The sequence below is a fragment of the Chiloscyllium punctatum genome, chromosome 38, assembly GCF_047496795.1.
Source record: "Chiloscyllium punctatum isolate Juve2018m chromosome 38, sChiPun1.3, whole genome shotgun sequence".
Lineage (NCBI taxonomy): Eukaryota > Metazoa > Chordata > Chondrichthyes > Orectolobiformes > Hemiscylliidae > Chiloscyllium > Chiloscyllium punctatum.
The window spans coordinates 15,634,464-15,652,219 of NC_092776.1; positions in this window are offsets into that span (position 1 = coordinate 15,634,464).

A 17,756-nucleotide genomic window follows, 5' to 3' on the forward strand; every position below is an offset into this window, starting at 1 on the left:
TTCCGAGAATAGAGACAGGAAAGTATTGAGAAAGATGAAACAGCTACTGCTTTTGTTGCAGGTGGAGAGGTGTCCTGAGTGAGCGGATGTATACTGTGCCTGTGCTGAGAGGAAGAGAAGGATATGGGGAACATACTCATAGGACATTAAAGGCAGCACCTTGGGCGATAATCATATTAAAAATAACAAATGGGTTTTATCACAAAGTTCAAAAGATCTCAAGGAGAGGACTGAATGTAATATTAGGATCTATCTGAAGAAGGAGGAAAGATATCAAGTCACAACATACATCACAGTCAGGAGGAAACTGTAAGAATGAGGAAATTACAAATATGAATACAATTCTTTGAGATGGTACTGTAAAAGTACAAATTGATGTTGTTAACATGAAAAGGGCATGTTTCTTGGTCATGGGAAGCACAGTGGCTCAGTGGTCAGCACTGCTGCCTCACAGTGCCAGGGACTCTGGTTTGATTCCACCCTTGGGTGACTGTGGAGTTTGCACATTCTCCCCGTGTCTGCATGGGTTTCCTCTGGACGCTCTGGTTTCCTCCCACAGTCCAAAGATGTGCAGGTCAGGTGGATTGACCATGATAAATTGCTCATTGTGTCCACAGATGCGTAGGCTGGGTGGATTAAACATGGTAAATGCAGGGTTACAGAGATAGGGAGGGATGTGGGTCTGGGTGGGATGCTGTTCGGGTAGTCAGTTTGGACTCAATGGGCTGAATGGCCTGCTTCAACATTGTAGTGAGTCTATGATTCTTTCACTCTAACAGGAACAAATTACAGAGTGATGACAATAGGATAACATGAAGCAATCAGTTGAGACTCTGAAATGAAAGGCCATTCGGACAAAATGAGGTACGGGTAATTTGGGTCAGAGGACGGAGAGTTAGGAAGCCGTTATTTACTCCCAGGGTTTAGTGAGTGAGGCAGAAATTATGCAACATTTGCAGATAGATCATTGAAGAAAAGGAATTAGTTCTTAAAAGATGACTGTCTGTGAGTGTCAGTGGATTAGAAGGAAGGGGGAAGGTGGAGGAATAGGCTGATGGTCTGATTAGACTTTAATGTTCAGACCTACTGGCTGTTGGAGAACATGTGGGAAAGCCAGAAAATAAATAATATGCTCAGATGAGTCATATCAGACTTGAAACACTAACACTGTTTCGCCCTACACTGATGCTGTCAGACCTGCTGAACTTCTCCAGAACTTTCTGGTTTTATTTCAAATCTCAGCATCCACAATATTTTGCTTTTATTTCTATGGACCTAGTGTTGATTAAGGAAGAAACATTGAGGCAAAGGGGGGAAGTGTTGAGAGTGGTTTAATCTCAACATTGGTAATCTTGCATTTTTGACATTTATGAATGACTTGGACTTGAGTGCAGGTAAGGAGATTGGTGGGTGACACCAAATGATTGACAAATTGAATATTGTGAAAGACTTACGTTTGTGAGTTGGACAAACTGTGAGTAGACACAGTTTAGTGTGAAGAATGTGATTTTGCAAAATAATTGGCTGAAATTGAACAAATTTGCATTCATTGAGATTGTGAATGGTGCTAACACAAAATCCTAAAGTGCTTTACAGTCAATGAAGTACTTTTGAAGTATAGGCCTGATTGTACTGAGTAGGCTCCCATCTCGAGGTACACCGGGGGGAGGGGGAGGGGGAGGGGGAGGGGGGGGGGGGGGGGGCTGCTGTTCACTCCCAACTCTAATGTGCCTTTTCCCTCACAAGATTGAAGTGATACTGGAAAAGTCTCGTCGGATGCTGCCTGACCTGCTGTGCTTTTCCAGCACCACTCAAATCCTGACTCTGATCTCCAGCATTTGTAGTCCTCACTTTTGCCTTTTCCCTCACAATGCTGCCGTTTCATTACATGAGAAAAACTGATCATTTTCTCATGTATATTTATGTTCTATCACTGCTTGAAGCTTATTGTAATGTTTGCATACAACTGTAAATTTCCAAATTATCCTTTCATTCATTCATTTATTCTTGTTTGTAGCCAGAAGCCAAATGAAAACAAGCTTTAAAATATAAAAAAAAACAAAATAAATAGTGTGGGGGGATATTCACCGGAGAGGTTAATAAACAGCAACATTATCCACTCACCAAGGCAGCCTTACACGACAGGAGATTGTCTGTCACCTTGATGCCTCACCTCTGGTGGATGAAGAAACCTTTTCAAAGTCCCCTCTTTCCAGAACTGTGGTACTCCTGCTCCCATGTGCACAGATGCTCAGAATGCCCAAATACTGAGATTCAGGGTTTCCACAGAGTCCTGTGAGATTGACAGTGGGTAGACCCTGCCATCAGGCTGCCCATCCCTGGCAACCACCTCAGTGAACTCCAGCTCCTCAGGGAAGTGCTTGGTGTTGGGGCTTGTGGTGTCAGTGTTAATTCATCACTGATCCCTCTCCACCCAGGGAGCCTCTCCTAGTCTCTCACAGCCTCAGTCTCCCCCAACTACTGGAGAGGGAGATGGAAAGGGCTAACATTGAGGCACACCTGGCAGCAGTCAGGCACTGGGTTCAGTAATGTGCAGGTGTGACGGGTGGGAGTGAGGGGTCGAGTTGAGGAGCAAGTGTGAGAGGAGAGTGTGAGGTGCAAGTGTGAGGGTAGAATGAAAGTGACAGTGAAGGGTGAGATGACAGGTGAAAGTGAGGAGCAAGAGTGAGGGGCAAAAATGACCATTGAATGTGAGGGAGACTGTGAGGGGTAAAAGTGAGGAGCAAGATTGAGTGGTGCGAGTGAGGGATGAGTGTGAGGGGTGAGTGTGAGGGGCGAGTGAGGTGCGAGTGTGATATGGGTATGAGGGACATGGGAAGGGAAGCTTCAAGGATATCAAACTGCAGGAGACTGTGAGGAAAGTGGACAGGGAGGGGACTGAGGGACAGAGACACAAACTGTATCCTGTACCCTGTGGAAGGGTCAGCTTTGCCGAGAATCTAAAAGGGCAGACAGTCTGTGGGCGGGTGGGTAAACTGATGGAGAAGGAGTGAGATATGGTGAAAATGCATTATCACTTTCAGGAATTGTCTGAAGTAAGTTATGGGATCCATCATTAACCTGATGTTGTGTACTGAAAGGTGGGAGTACATCAGGCTCTGTATCAATCAGGACATAAGCCATGAGGATGATCAGCTTTGGGGTCCTGGCTGGAGTCCCTCAGGTCCAGGGCTAATTTAATTGCAAGCACTTGGCCATCAGAGTTCCTCAGATTAGTCCTTCTCTCCTGTTGAGAACCAAATTGGCTCTATCTCTGCTGTGAGGTTACAGCACCATCTAGTGGCTTTCACAAGAACAGCACACAGTCTGTGCCCATCACAGCAACAGGAGATAACAGGGTGGGTATTCAGACCCCTCACGCTCTACAAATAAAACTAAAGCTACCCATACCCAGTCAGAACTCACCCCAAGGGAGGGTCATCTGAACAGCCAACAAGTGCCAAGCCCCTGTGAAGGTAAATAGGAGGAAAAAGAGAAAATACAGAGCAAGGCGACAGCACAAAAAAAAACTCATCAGACAGAGCCCAGGTCCCAGCTGAGGAATTGTACATCATCCAGGGAACTGCTCAGAATCGGATCCCGGTCCCCCTGGAGAGGCCAGTTCTTTTTATTTCCCCGTACTTCTCCTCATTTCAGTCTTAGAGTCGTAGAATCATACAGCACGGAAACAGACCCTTCGGTCCAACCCCGTCCATGCCAACCAAATATCCCAAAACAATCTAGTCCCATTTGCTTGCATTTGGCCCATATCCCTCTCATCTTTTCCTATTCACGTACACATCAAATGCTTTTTAAATGTTGTAATTGTACCAGCCTCCACTACTTCCTCTGGCGGCTTGTTCCACACACACACCACCCTCAGCATGAAAAAGATTCCACTTAGGTCCCTTTTAAATCTTTTCCCTCTCACGTTAAACCTACGCCTTCTAATTTTGGATGCCTCTACCCTGGGAAAAAGACCTCAGCTATTCACTTTATCCATGCTCCTCATGATTTTATAAACCTCTAAAAAGTGACCCCTCAGCCCCTGATGCTCCAGGGAAAACAGCCCCAGCCTATTCAACCTCTCCCTATAACTCAAACCCTCCAACCCTGGTGACATCCTTGTAAATCTTTTCTGAAATTTTTCAAGTTTAATCTAAAAGGCTTATCCCTTATCCTTAAACTATGACTTAAACTGAAGAATGGATACAGGAGAGCCAGAAGGGGGCATGAGAAAACTTTAGCGGTTAGGATTAAGGAAACCCCTAAGGAATTCTACACTTATGTGAGGAACAAAAGGATGGCCAGAGTGAGGATAGGGCCGATCAGGGATTGTAGAGGGAACTTGCACCTGGGAGTCGGAGGAAATAGGGGAGGTTTTTAATGAATACTTTGCTTTCATATTCTCTACTGAGACGGACCTTGACGCTTCTGAGGACAGCATGAAACAGACTGATATGCTAGAACAGGGTGATGTTAGGAAGGAAGATGTGCTGAAAATTTTGAAAAACACAAGGATAGATAAATCCCCTGGGCCTGATGGGCTATACCCTCGGTTACTACAGGAAGTGAGGGAACAGATTGCTGCACCTTGGGCAATGATCTTTGCATCCTCACTATCCACTGGAGTAGTACCAGATGATTGGAGGGTGGCAAGTATTATTCCCTTGTTCAAGAAAGGGAATATGGATAACCCTGGGAATTACAGATCAGTGGTTAGCACTGCTGCCTCACAGCGCCAGAGATCCACGTTTGATTCCTGCCTTGGGCAACTGTCTGTGTGGAGTTTGCACTGTCTCCCCGTGTCTACGTGGGTTTCCTCTGGGTACTCCGGTTTCCTCCCACAATCCAAAGATGTGCAGGTCAGGCAAATTGGCCATGCTAAATTGCCCATAGTGTCAGGTGCATTAATCAGGGGTAAATATAGGGTAGGGGAATGGGTCTGGGTGGGTTAATCTTCGGAGGATCGGTGTGGACTTTTTGGGCCGAAGGGCCTGTTTCCATACTGTAGGTAATCTAATCTGAATAGGAAGCATGGCTTTGTAAGGGGCAGGTCATGCCTCACAAGCATTATTGAATTCTTTGAGAATGTGACATTGATGAAGGTAGAGCAGTGGATGTGGTGCACATGATTTTATCAAGGTGTTTGATAAGGTTCCCCATGGTAAACTCATGGAAGTAAGGAAGCATGGGATACAGGGAAACTTGTCTGTCTGGATACAGAATTGGCTGGCCCATTGGAGACAGAGGATGGTGGGAGATGGAAAGTATTCAGCTCGGTGACCACAAAGTCTTCCGCAAGGATCAGTTTTAGGACCTCTGCTGTTTGTAATTTTCATAAATGACTTGGATGAGGAAGTGAAAGAATGGGTTAGTAAGTTTGCCGATGACACAAAGGTTGATGGAGTTGTTGGATAGTGTGGAGGGCAGTTGTAGGTTGCAACGGGACATTGACAGGATGCAGAACTGGGTTGATAAGTGGCAGATGGAGTTCAACCTGGAAAAGTGTGAAGTGATTCACTTTGAAAGATTAAATTTGAATGCAGAATATAGGGTAAAAACAAGGGCTGCAGATGCTGGAAACCAGATTCTAGATTAGAGTGGTGCTGGAAAAGCACAGCAGTTCAGGCAGCATCCGAGGAGCAAGAAAATCGACGTTTCAGGCAAAAGCCCTTCATCAGGAATAGAGGCAGAGTGCCTGCAGGGTGGAGAGATATCCTGATAACCTCCAGGCACTCTGCCTCTATTCCTGATGAAGGGCTTTTGCCCAAAACGTCGATTTTCCTGTTCCTCGGATGTTGCCTGAACTGCTGTGCTTTTCCAGCACCACTCTAATCTAGAATCTGCAGAATATAGGGTCAAAGGCAAAATTCTTGTCAGTGTGGAGGAACAGAGGGATCTTGGGGTCCACGTCCATAGATCCCTCAAAGTTGCCACTCAGGTTAATAGGGTTGTTAAGAAGGCGTATGGTGTGTTGGCTTTCATTGGCAGGAGGATGAGTTTAAGAGCCACAAGGTTATGCTGCACTCTGTAGAGCCCTGGTTAGATCACATTTGGAATATTGCCTTCAGTTCTGGTTGCCTCACTATCGGAAAGATGTGGAAGCTTTAGAGGGTGTGCAGAGGAGGTTTACCAGGATGCTTCCTGGACTGGAGGACATGTCTTATGAAGAAAATTTGAGGGAGCTAGGGCTTTTCTCATTGGAGTGAAGAAGGATGAGAGGTGACTCGATAGAGGTGTACAAGATGTTGAGAAGCATAGATAGAATGGATAGTCACATGTTTTTCACAAGGGGGCATAATTTTAAGGTGATTGGAGAAAGGTTTAGGGGAGATGTCAGAGGTAGGTTCTTTACGCAGAGAGTGGTGGGTGTGTGGAATGTACTGCCAGCAGTGTAGTAGAGTCAGATACAGTAGAGGCAGAGACCAGGAACAAACGGGTCTTAGAGTCAGATACATTAGGGACATTTTAGCCTCTGGTCTGATCTTAGAGTAGGATAAAAGGTCACCACACCATCAAAGGCTGAAGGAGGAACAGTTCTATGTACATATGCTGTACAATTCTATGTTCAATGACCCCTGGTTTTGGGCTCCCCCACCATCAGGAATATCCTTCCTGAACCTGACCTGTCTAGTCCTGTTGGAATGGTATAGGTTTCTATGAGACTCCACACCTCAATCCTCTAACCTCCAGTGAATGCAATCCTAACTGACCCAATTTCTTCTCATATATCAGTTCTGCCATCCCAGGAGTCAATTTGGTAACTCAGACTGCAACATCTCTGCATCCTCCTCACAGCTTACCCTTCCACCCAGCTTTGTGTCATCTGCAGCTTTTGAGATATTACATTTAGTTCCGTCATCTAAATGATGAACATACATTATGAAAGCCGGGTACTTCAGGGATCAGTACTGGGATAGCAGCTTTCATAATGTACATTCGTCATTTAAATGACAGAACTAAATGTAATATCTCCAAATTTGGACAGGCAGAGCAAGTGGACAAATGTAGGGCAGATACAGTATAATGTGGATAAATGTGAGGTTATCCACTTTGGTAGTAAAAATAGGAAGGCAGGTTATTACTTGAATGGCTGCAAATTGAAAAAGGGGTATGTCTAACGAGGCCTGGGTGTCCTTGTGCACCAGTCGCTGAAGGTAAGAGTGTAAGTACAGTAGGCAGCAAAGAACGAAAATGGCACATTGGCCTTCATAGTGAGGATTTGATACAGGAACAAAGATGTCTTGCTGCAATTATATACAACCCAGGTGAGGCTGCACCTGGAATATGATGTAAACCTTTCAGGACTGAGATAAGGGGAAATATCTTCACCCAGTCAGTGGTGAGCCTGTGGAATTCACTACCACAAAATGTGGCTGAGGCCAAACTAATATGTGCTTTCAGGAAGAGGATGGATATAGCTCTTGTGGATAAAAGGGATCAAGGGATATGAGGGGATCAGACTATTGAACTCAAGAATCAGCCAGGATCATACTAAATGGTGAAGCAGGGTCAAGGGTCAAATGGCCTAATCCAGCTCCCATCCCCTATGTTTTTATGTTAACAAGACATAAAAGAGAGAGAGATACACAGCAGAGAGAGAGAGAGAGACAACAAAGAGACAGGGGCACAAAGAGACAGAGACAAAATCAGAGAGAGAAAAACACAAAGACAGACACAGCAAAGAGAAACAGGCAGAGACAGAGGCACACTGGCAGAGACACTAGCAAAGAGAAATAGAGACAGGGAAACACAACAGGGAGAGAAAAACAGGGAATGGGGCACACACACACACAGACAGAGACAGAGAGAGACACACACAAATACACATACACACAGAAAAAGAGAGTTAGTCAGAGAAACAGACTGCTAATTGGCTTTTGTCTTCAAGCTGATGGAGTACCAGTGAATGTATGGACAGAGTGCCCTCTGCTGGTATTGGAGTTTCAATCACTCAGCCATTCTTCCATCAGTTTCTGCTGAAGGTGGTTTCAGCTGATCTACATCACCATCCCGTCACTATAAGAAGTTTTCTTTATCAGTTCTGACAAACGGTAATTCTGAATATTAACCAATCTCGGAGCCTAGCATGTCTGTTTTCAGTTTTGCCTTTAACCTGTTTTGATCTAGCGCATCACTGATTTTAACACCACATGTCAGTCTCTGCTCACCCTGTCACAGCCTCAAGCACAAAACTCCTCAGTTACAGAAATTACCGAGAAACTTATTGTGAGCAAGATTGACCACAAAGTCAACTAACCTCTGCCCCTCTCTTTTAGCATCTCACACCGTGAGCTCTGCTTCCTCTGTAGAATGTCTGTGACTATGTGTGCGTTTACTCCTTTCAAACAAACTGTTGAGTGGCTGCTGTTTTAATCAGGAGCCTCCCACTGAACAACATCTGCTTGTACCAGGTTTGACGTTTGTTTCAATGTCCGTAGAGACTGATGGATTTCTAGCGACTGTCTGCATGACATGCACAACAAAATTTCAACTTTTACTGTAATGGACAACCTAAAATCACCATTGACTAAACACTGTTTTTGCAGGCAGCTTGTAATATAAGAAATAGGAGCAGGAATAGGCTATTCAGTCCCTCAAGCCTACCCCACCATTCTGTTAGATAATGACAGATCTACCCTGGCCTCAGTTCCTCTTTCATACCTCTTCCTCATAGTCCTCAATGCCCTGATATTTCAAAGATTTACTGAGCTTCATTTCAAATCTTTTCAGTAACCTCGCCTCCAAAACCCTCTGGGATAGAGAATTACAAACATTCTCTGCTATCTGGGAGAAGAAATTCCTTTGCAACTTTGTTTTAAATGAATGCCCCCTTATTCTGTAACTATGTCCCCTAGTTTGAGGTTCCCCTGCTAATTGAAACACCTTTTCAATATCTACTTTGTCTGTCCCCTTCTGAATCTTGTATGTTTCAATAAAATCACCCCTCATTCTTCTGAATGCTAATGAATAAAAGCCTAACCTGCTTAACTGCTTTTGATAAGTCAACCCAGGAGGCAGTCTAATGGTTATTTTTTTGAATTCCCTCCAATGCCAACTCATCCTTTGTTAAATACAGGCTTGAAATGTGTTGCTGGAAAAGCGCAGCAGGTCAGGCAGCATCCAAGGAGCAGGAGAATCGACGTTTCGGGCATAAGCCTTCTTCAGGAATACAGGCTTCCCTGTTTTTAAACACCAACCCCCTAGCAATAAAGGCAAAAAATTCTATTTGCTGTTTTAACTACTTGCTTAATTGAGGGGAGTTCCCCAGTTAACTTCTTAACAGTGCAAAGATCCCCTACCACAGTTATACATTATATTATCCTTTAGGGAGACACTTTACTCCCCCAGAATGACACGATTGTTTTTATTTGCTTCTGACATCCTGCTTCTTTCCCCTTGCACAGACAGGTGAACTTTAATTCCATAATGGACTCTCGCTGTGAGGTAATGCTGAAAAGCTTTCTCTCTAATCCAAGCTAGATACATTTATATAAATGATTTATTTAGATAAACGATTTACATAAATTTATATATAAATGATTTGGATGCAAGCATAAGAGGTATAGTTAGTAAGTTTGCTGATGACACGAGAATTGGAAGTGTACTGGACAGCGAAGAGGGTTACCTCAGATTACAACAGGATCTTGATCAGATGGGCCAATGGGCTGAGAAGTGGCTGTTGGAGTTTAACTTAGATAAATGTGAGGTGATGCATTTTGGGAAAGCAAATCACGGCAGGACTTATACACTTAATGGTAAGGTCCTTGGGAGTGTTGCTGAACAAAGAGACCTTGGAGTGCAGGTTCATAGCTCCTTGAAAGTGGAGTTGCAGGTAGATAGGATAGTGAAGAAGGCGTTTGGTATGCTTTCCTTTATTGGTCAGAGTATTGAGTACAGGAGTTGGGAGGTCATGTTGCGGCTGAACAGGACATTGGTTAGGCCACTGTTGGAATATTACATGCAATTCTGGTCTTCTTCCTATCAGAAAGATGTTGTGAACCTTGTAAGGGTTCAGAAAAGATTTACAAGGATGTTGCCAGGGTTGGAGGATTTGAGCTATAGGGAGAGGCTGAACAGGCTGGGGCTGTTCTCCCTGGAGCGTCGGAAGCTGAGGGGTGACCTTATAGAGGTTTACAAAATTGTGAGGGACATGGATAGAATAAATAGACAAAGTCTTTTCCCTGGGCTAGGGGAGACCACAACTAGAAGGCGTAGGTTTAGGGTGAGAGGGGAAAGATATAAAAGAGACCTAAGGGGCAACGTTTTCATGTAGAGGGTGGTGTGTGCATGGAATGAGCTGCCAGAGGAAGTGGTGGAGACTGGTACAATTGCAACATTTAAAAGGCATCTGGATGGGTATATGAATAGGAAGGGTTTAGAGGGATATGGGCGGGTGCTGGCAGGTGGGACTAGATTGGGTTGGGATATCAGGTCAGCATGGACTGGTTGGACTGATGGGTCTGTTTCCGTGCTGTACATCTCTATGACTCTATGACTCAAAATCTTCTCACCTCCTTTAGATCCTCACAAACGCAGTCTCTTCTACCTGACTGAGCTGCTCCCAGTACACACCTACATTTTGCCTGATGACCTATAAGGTCAGCATGTCAAACTAGCTGCAATGTTCTCTTGCTGTCTCTCAGATCACTGCGGACCGGCCTGTCTGAGTCTCTTACAAATCCCTGTCAACTAATACGATGACAGTCTGTATATTCTCCTCACTTCGTAAAGACTATCTCGCAAGCAGCATGAATCATGTATTAGAAGCTTCAAGTGTAAACACCTTGAAGACCCTGCTTTATGTTGGCAAAGTAAAAAATTGTACACACGTGAAGCTTTTTTCAAAACAACGGAGCTGTGGAGACAGCCAAACTCTGCTGCATCCCCATGGTAATGCCCTGACCAATCAAAATCCTTCTACTTGGTCTGAGAATAAAGATTGACAGTTAACTGTTTTCATTGCATCACCACCTCACTAATCAGCATACTTTTCCCAATGAGCAGTGTCACTTTATTCTGTTTCTTGATCCTAGTTCTGATGAGTACGAGGCAAAAAAATCCTCAACTTCCAACCTCCTTTTATCAATGTTTAACTTCTGTACAGCTCAGTTTTCCATTTAGCACTTAACAGCACACACAGCGCCCCATCCTGACTCAACGTTCGATTTCACCAATTTCAAATCATAGGTTGCAATTTCTAGGGGTCTGAGTGACATGGGCTTTGGTGGGATGTGAGGCACATTTCATTCCACCTCCTGTGCGTTTTATAAACAATGTGGGAAATTGATGGGACTGACATTGGTCAAACACCCTGTAGTTGGCACATAAATATTCACATGCCCATCGAACCAAATAAACTTGACATGGTGAAATCTCCATAAGCAGGTACCTGGCACATTCTGCTCAATGCTCACTCTGAACCACCTCCAGCTTAGACACTGAGCAGCAACAGCTCAGGGCACGATCCATGCACACCCACCATCGACAGACAGAGGTAATTGTCAATAGTAACATTTTTTCAGTTGCAATTCCTCTTTTGGGTCGACAGTATAGGGCTGACATTCAACTTATGTTGGTTTTGTTTCTGCTTCTTTTTGCTCTATATACATAAAAGCTCCCATTTAGATTTGGCTGTTTGTAATGTCCCATTACCAGGTAGTGACAAGACACAGTCTACTGTGGGCACCAGAGGCAGGTGGTGCTGAATTAGACAATATTGACACGGATCGCAGCTATGAACATAGCCAAATGTGGCCTGGTAGTTAAATAGTGACTGAGGTGAGAGAATGGGCTGATATATATGAGGGAGGGTCAGCCATGCTGGCTGTATGATACGAACAGTGTGGCTTCATTGTTGATGTGCCATGACATTGCCGATGATGAGAAATGCCAGACTGCCAATGTTTGTCCAGGCGGCCTTTCAACGATGGCGTGGGCACAAGGAGTGCCAATCTCTGGGCAGACATCTCTGGCACTGAAAAGATGGGTTGAAATCAGAGACCACCATATGGGTGGTTTAGGTAATTAATGAAGTGAGCCTAGTAAGGTACAAGAGCTCACTAGGTCTCATGGTGACAAAGGTCAAAAAGTATGGGGTTGGAAAAGCACAGCAGATCAGGCAGCATCTGTGGAGCAGGAGAGTTTACGTTTCGGGCACATTTCTGATGAAGGCCTTTGCCCGAAACATCGATTCTCCTGCCCCTCGGATGCTGCCTGACTTGCTGTGCTTTTCCAGCGACACTCCTCTCGATTGTGATCTCCAGCGTCTGCGGTCCTCAAATTCTCCTGGTCACAAACTCTCCTAGACGTAGCTCGGAGTTTGCCAAAAATCACAAGATCCAGCTCATAGCGTTTGCTTTTTTCCCAGATGGTGGCTCTAATGGTGATTCTGTTATTCCTTAAGATCATTGGACATAGAAGCAGAAGTTCTTATTTATATCTACACCCACATTTTACATCTTTATTTGTACCATTAACATCTTTTCTTACCTTTGCATCCCCGATTTTGGTGTTCAATATTTTCCATCTTGCATTCCATTACATTCTCTTTTGGTTTTTTTTCTCCCCACCCCCATCTTCAATCTTGCTTCAAACCTGTTCATCTTTAACATTTTCCAGTTCTGATGAAAGGTCATTGCTATTTCATTTGATTGTCTCTCACTGTTTAATTCACTGCCTTAGGCATTCTGTTTTCCTTGAGCCACTGAACTCACAGCAAGCTGAGATTTGCTTCTCAGATCAAGAGTGTGCACATTGTTACAACTGAGGCTGGGGGCGCCCAGGATCATTCTCATCCCAGTACCCCCCCAAGTCACAAAGCTCCAGTTACCAAGATGACCCATTAAGTAACTTTATCGATATCAGGTTTTAAACAGAAAGATCTATCAACCAGGTTTCTTCATAAACATCGTGAAGAGTTTATAATAAAAACAAAACTGAATGTTGCATACATAGTCAGTGATATAGAACATAAATGCTTATTCCTTTAAATATCCCCAAAATAGACTCTCACTCTTTGGGAAAAAGAGAGAGAGGAAAAAACAGCTTTCACTGCAGAGATTGTCTTTCTGCAACAAAAAGATCACCTTTTAAAGCGACTTGCAAAACAAGTAATTACAAGATGTGGAAAAATCTTTTTTTACTCAGCGCAAGGTTCCAGGTTTTGAATGCACTGCCTGGAAATGTGGTGGAAGCAGATTCCGTTCAGACATTCAAGAGATCATTGGATGTGTTTTAAGAATGCAAACAATGTGCAGGGTTATGGGAAAAACCAGGAGACTGATTCTATGCAAAAAAAAAGCCAGCATAGGCTCAGTGGGCTGAATGGCCTCCTTCTGTACTGCAACAATTCTGTAATTCTGGGAATCTGTGGGTTCATCTCAAAAGAAAAGAAGGTAAATCATACAACGTCCTGGAATCTGTTGCTCTGATGTTCTAGCAAATGTTGTCAAGTCACTCGTTATGAAGTCTCGCAGATACAGTGTGTTTTGGAAATACAATCTTGAGATGTTCTTTTAATCATTCTTTTTACAAGAACCAATAGGTTTCATTCTGAACTGATATAGAGGGTTTTCTTTGCAGAAGCGGGAGAGATCAGCTGGGCATCTTGTTTAGAGCAAGCTTTCCTCCCTTTCAGGTTGTTCATACCCGGCTTTGGGAGCTCAGCAAGATAAAATAGGTCAGTGGGCATTGACTATAGGAGTAGGGAAGACATGTTGCAGCTGTACAGGGCATTGGTTAGGGCACTTTTTGAATACTGCGTTCAATTCTGGTCTTCCTGCTTAAGAAAAGATGTTGTTAAACTTGAAAGGGTGCAGAAAAGATTTCCAGGGATGTTGCCAGGATTTGAGCGATAAAGAGAGGCTGAATAAGCTGGGGCTATTTTCACTACTGCCTCAGAGGCTGAGGGGTGACCTTATAGAGGTTTATGACATCATGAGATAGGGATTGAGTGAAAGTCCAAAAGGGAAAGTCCAAAAGCAGAGGCCATAGGTTTAAAGTGGGAGAGGAAAGAGTTAAAAGGGACTTAATGGGCAACTCTTTCACTCAGAGAATGGTGCATGGGTCGAACGGGCTGCCAGAGGAGGTCAGTACAATTGCAACATTTAAAACCATCTGGATGGGTATCTGAATAGAATCATACAGTCATAGAGATGTACAGCACGGAAACAGACTCTTTGGTCCAACTCATCCATGCCGACCAGAAATGAAAAATATGTTGCTGGCAAAGCGCGCAGGTCAGGCAGCATCAAAGGAGCAGGAGAATCGATGTTTTGGGCATAAGCCCTTCTTCAGGAATGAGGAGGGTGTGCCAATTAGGCCAAGATAAAAGGTAGGGAGGAGGGACTTGGGGGAGGGGTGTTGGGAATGCGATAGGTGGAAGGAGGTTAAGGTGAGGGAGATAGGCTGGAGAGGGGGTGGGGGCGGAGAGGTCGGGAAGAAGATTGCAGGTCAAGAAGGCGGTGCTGAGTCCGAGGGTTGGGACTGTGAAAAGGTGGGGGGAGGGGAAATGAGGAAGCTGGAGAAATCTGCATTCATCCCTTGTGGTTGGAGGGTTCCTAGCGGAAGATGAGGTGCTCTTCCTCCAGGCTTGGCCTCCTCCATCGCCAGACCATGGCAACATGACGCCATGTCATGTTCTATATCTTCTATATCTTTCTCCTCACACCCTAAACCTATGCCCTCTAGTTCTAGACTCCCACATCCCAGGGAAAAGACTTTGTCTATCTAATCTATCCATGCCCCTCATGCCCCTCATCATTTTGTAAACCTCTATAAGGTCACCCCTCAGCCTCTGACACTCCGGGGAAAACAGCCCCAGCCTATTCAACCTCTCCCCATAGCTCAAATCCTCCAACCCTGCCAACATCCTTGTAACTCTTTTCTGAACCCTTTCAAGTTTCACAGCATCTTTCCGATTGGAAGAAGACCAAAATTGCATGCAATATTCCAATAGTGGCCTAACCAATGTCCTATACAGCCAGCAACACTCCCTAGGACCTTATCATTAAGTGTATAAGTCCTGCTAAGATTTGCTTTTCCAAAATGCAGCACCTCACATTTATCTAAATTAAACTCCATCTGCCACTTCTCAGTCCATTGGCCCATCTGATCAAGATCCTGTTGTAATCTGAGATAACCTTCTCCACTGCACCTCCAATTTTGGTGTCATCTGCAAACTTACGAACTACACCTCTTGTGCTCACATCCAAATCGTTTATATAAATGATGAAAAGTAGTGGACCCAGCACCGATCCTTGTGGCACTCCACTGATCACAGGCCTCCAGTCTGAAAAACAACCCTCCACCACCACCCTCTGTCTTCTACCTTTGAGCCAGTTCTGTATCCAAATGGCTAGTTCTCCCTGTATTCCATGAGATCTAACTTTGCTAATCAGTCTCCCATGGGGAACCTTGTCAAACGCCTTACTGAAGTCCACATAGATCACATCTACCACTCTGCCCTCATCAATCCTCTTTGTTACTTCTTCAAAAAACTCAATCAAGTTTGTGAGACATGATTTCCCACGCACAAGGCCATGTTGACTATCCCTTATCAGTCCTTGCCTTTCCAAATACATGTACATCCTGTCCCTCAGGATTCCCTCCCACAACTTGCCCACCACTGACGTCAGGCTCACTGGTCTATAGTTCCCTGGCTTGTCCTTACCACCCTTCTTAAACAGTGGCATCACGTTAGCCAACCTCCAGTCTTCTGACACCTCACCTGTGACTATCGATGATACAAATATCTCAGCAAGAGGCTCAGCAATCACTTCCCTAGCTTCCCACAGAGTTCTAGGTTACACCTGATCAGGTCCTGAGGATTTATCCACTTCTATGCTTTTCAAGACATCTTGCACTTCCTCCTTTGTAATATGGACATTTTTCAAGATGTCACCATCTATTCCCCTACATTCTATATCGTGCATGTCCTTTTCCACAGTAAATAGTGATGCAAAATACTCGTTTAGTATCTCCCCGATCCCCTGCACCTCCACACAAAGGCCACTTTGCTGATCTTTGAGGGGCCCTATTCTCTCCCTAGTTACCCTTTTGTCCTTTATGTATTTGTTAAAATCCTTTGGATTTTCCTTAACTCTATTTGCCAAAGCTATCTCATGTTCCCTTTTTGCCCTCCTGATTTCCCTCTTAGGGTATAAAGGCAGTAGGAGTATACTTAAGGATTCACTCAATCTATCCAGTCTATACCTGACATATGCTTCCTTCGTTTTCTTAACCAAAGCCATAATTTCTTTGGGATGGGTTTAGAGGGATATGGGGGCCAAAACTGGCAAATATGACTAGATTAATTTGGGATATCTGGTCGGCATGGATGAGTTGGACTGAAGGGTCTGTTTCCGTGCTGTACCTCTCTATGACTTTACGACTCAGGAACATTTCCAAGGCAGGCATATGATTTCTAGAAGCCTCACCAAAAAAAAGTATCCACTGTACACAGTGAACTTTTCAAAATTCATCTGTGGGACATGAGCATGACTGGGTGCCTGTCACTAGGTAACCTTGAGAAGGTGGTGGTAAACTGCCTTCCTGCACTACTGCAGTCTACCTGCTGGGGGTTGACCCACAGTACCATTTCAGAGGGAATCCCAGGATTTTGACCAAGCAAAAGTGAAGGAATGGCAATATATTTCCAAGTTAGGATGGGAGTGACATGGAGGCAAATTTGCAGCTACTGGTATTCTCATATATCTGCTGCCCTTGTCCTTCTAGATGGAAGCGGTTGTGTGTTTGGAAGATTTTATCTGAGGATCTTTGGTGAATTTCTGCAGTGCTTCTTGTAGATAGCGCACACTGCTGCTAATGAGCGTCGGTGGTGGAGGGAGCAGAGGCTTGTGGATGTGATGCCAGTCAAGCAGCTGCTTTGTCCTGGATGGTGTCAAACTTCTTGAGTGTTATTGGAGCTGCACCCATCCAGGCAACTTGGGAATATTGCAAGACACACCTGAATTGTGCCTTGTAGATAGTGAACAGGCTTCGGAGAGTCAGGAGGTGTGTAAATCGCTGCAGTATTCCTAGCCTCTGACCTGCTTTTGTAGCCACTGTGTTTATGTGGTGAGTCTAATTGAGTGTCTGGTCAATGTTGATAGTGATGGATTCAGCAATTTAACACCATTGAGTGTCAAGGGATGGTGGTTAGATTGTCTCTTATTCGTGATGGTCATAGCCTGGCATCTGTGTGGCACAAATTTACTTGCCATTTGTCAGCCCAATCCTGGATATTGTCCAGATCTTATTGCATTTGGACATGGACTGCTTCAATGTCTGAGGAGTTGCGAATGGTGCTGAATCATCGGCAAACATCCCTACTTCTGACCTTATGATGGAGGGAAGGTCATTGGTGAAGCAGCTGAAGATGGTTGGGCTTAGGACACTACACTGAGGAGCGCCTGCAGAGATGTCCTGGAGCTGAAAGGACTCACCTCCGATAACCATGGCAATCTTCGTATGTGTCAGGTATGACTCCAACCAGTGAAGAGTTTGCCCCCGATACCCATTGATTCCAGTTTTGTTATGGTCTCTTGATGCCACACTCAATCAAATGCAGCCTTGACGTTAAGGGCTGTCACTCTCACCCCTCTTTTGTCCATGCTTCAAGAACATACTTTAAAGAAACCCCTCCAGGCATGTCCACAAAACTTGAAATAAGATCTTTTTTGCACACTTCTTTAAAACATTAGTCCTCCAAACAATATTAAAAGTAAAGCTTATTTGAAACAATGTTGTTT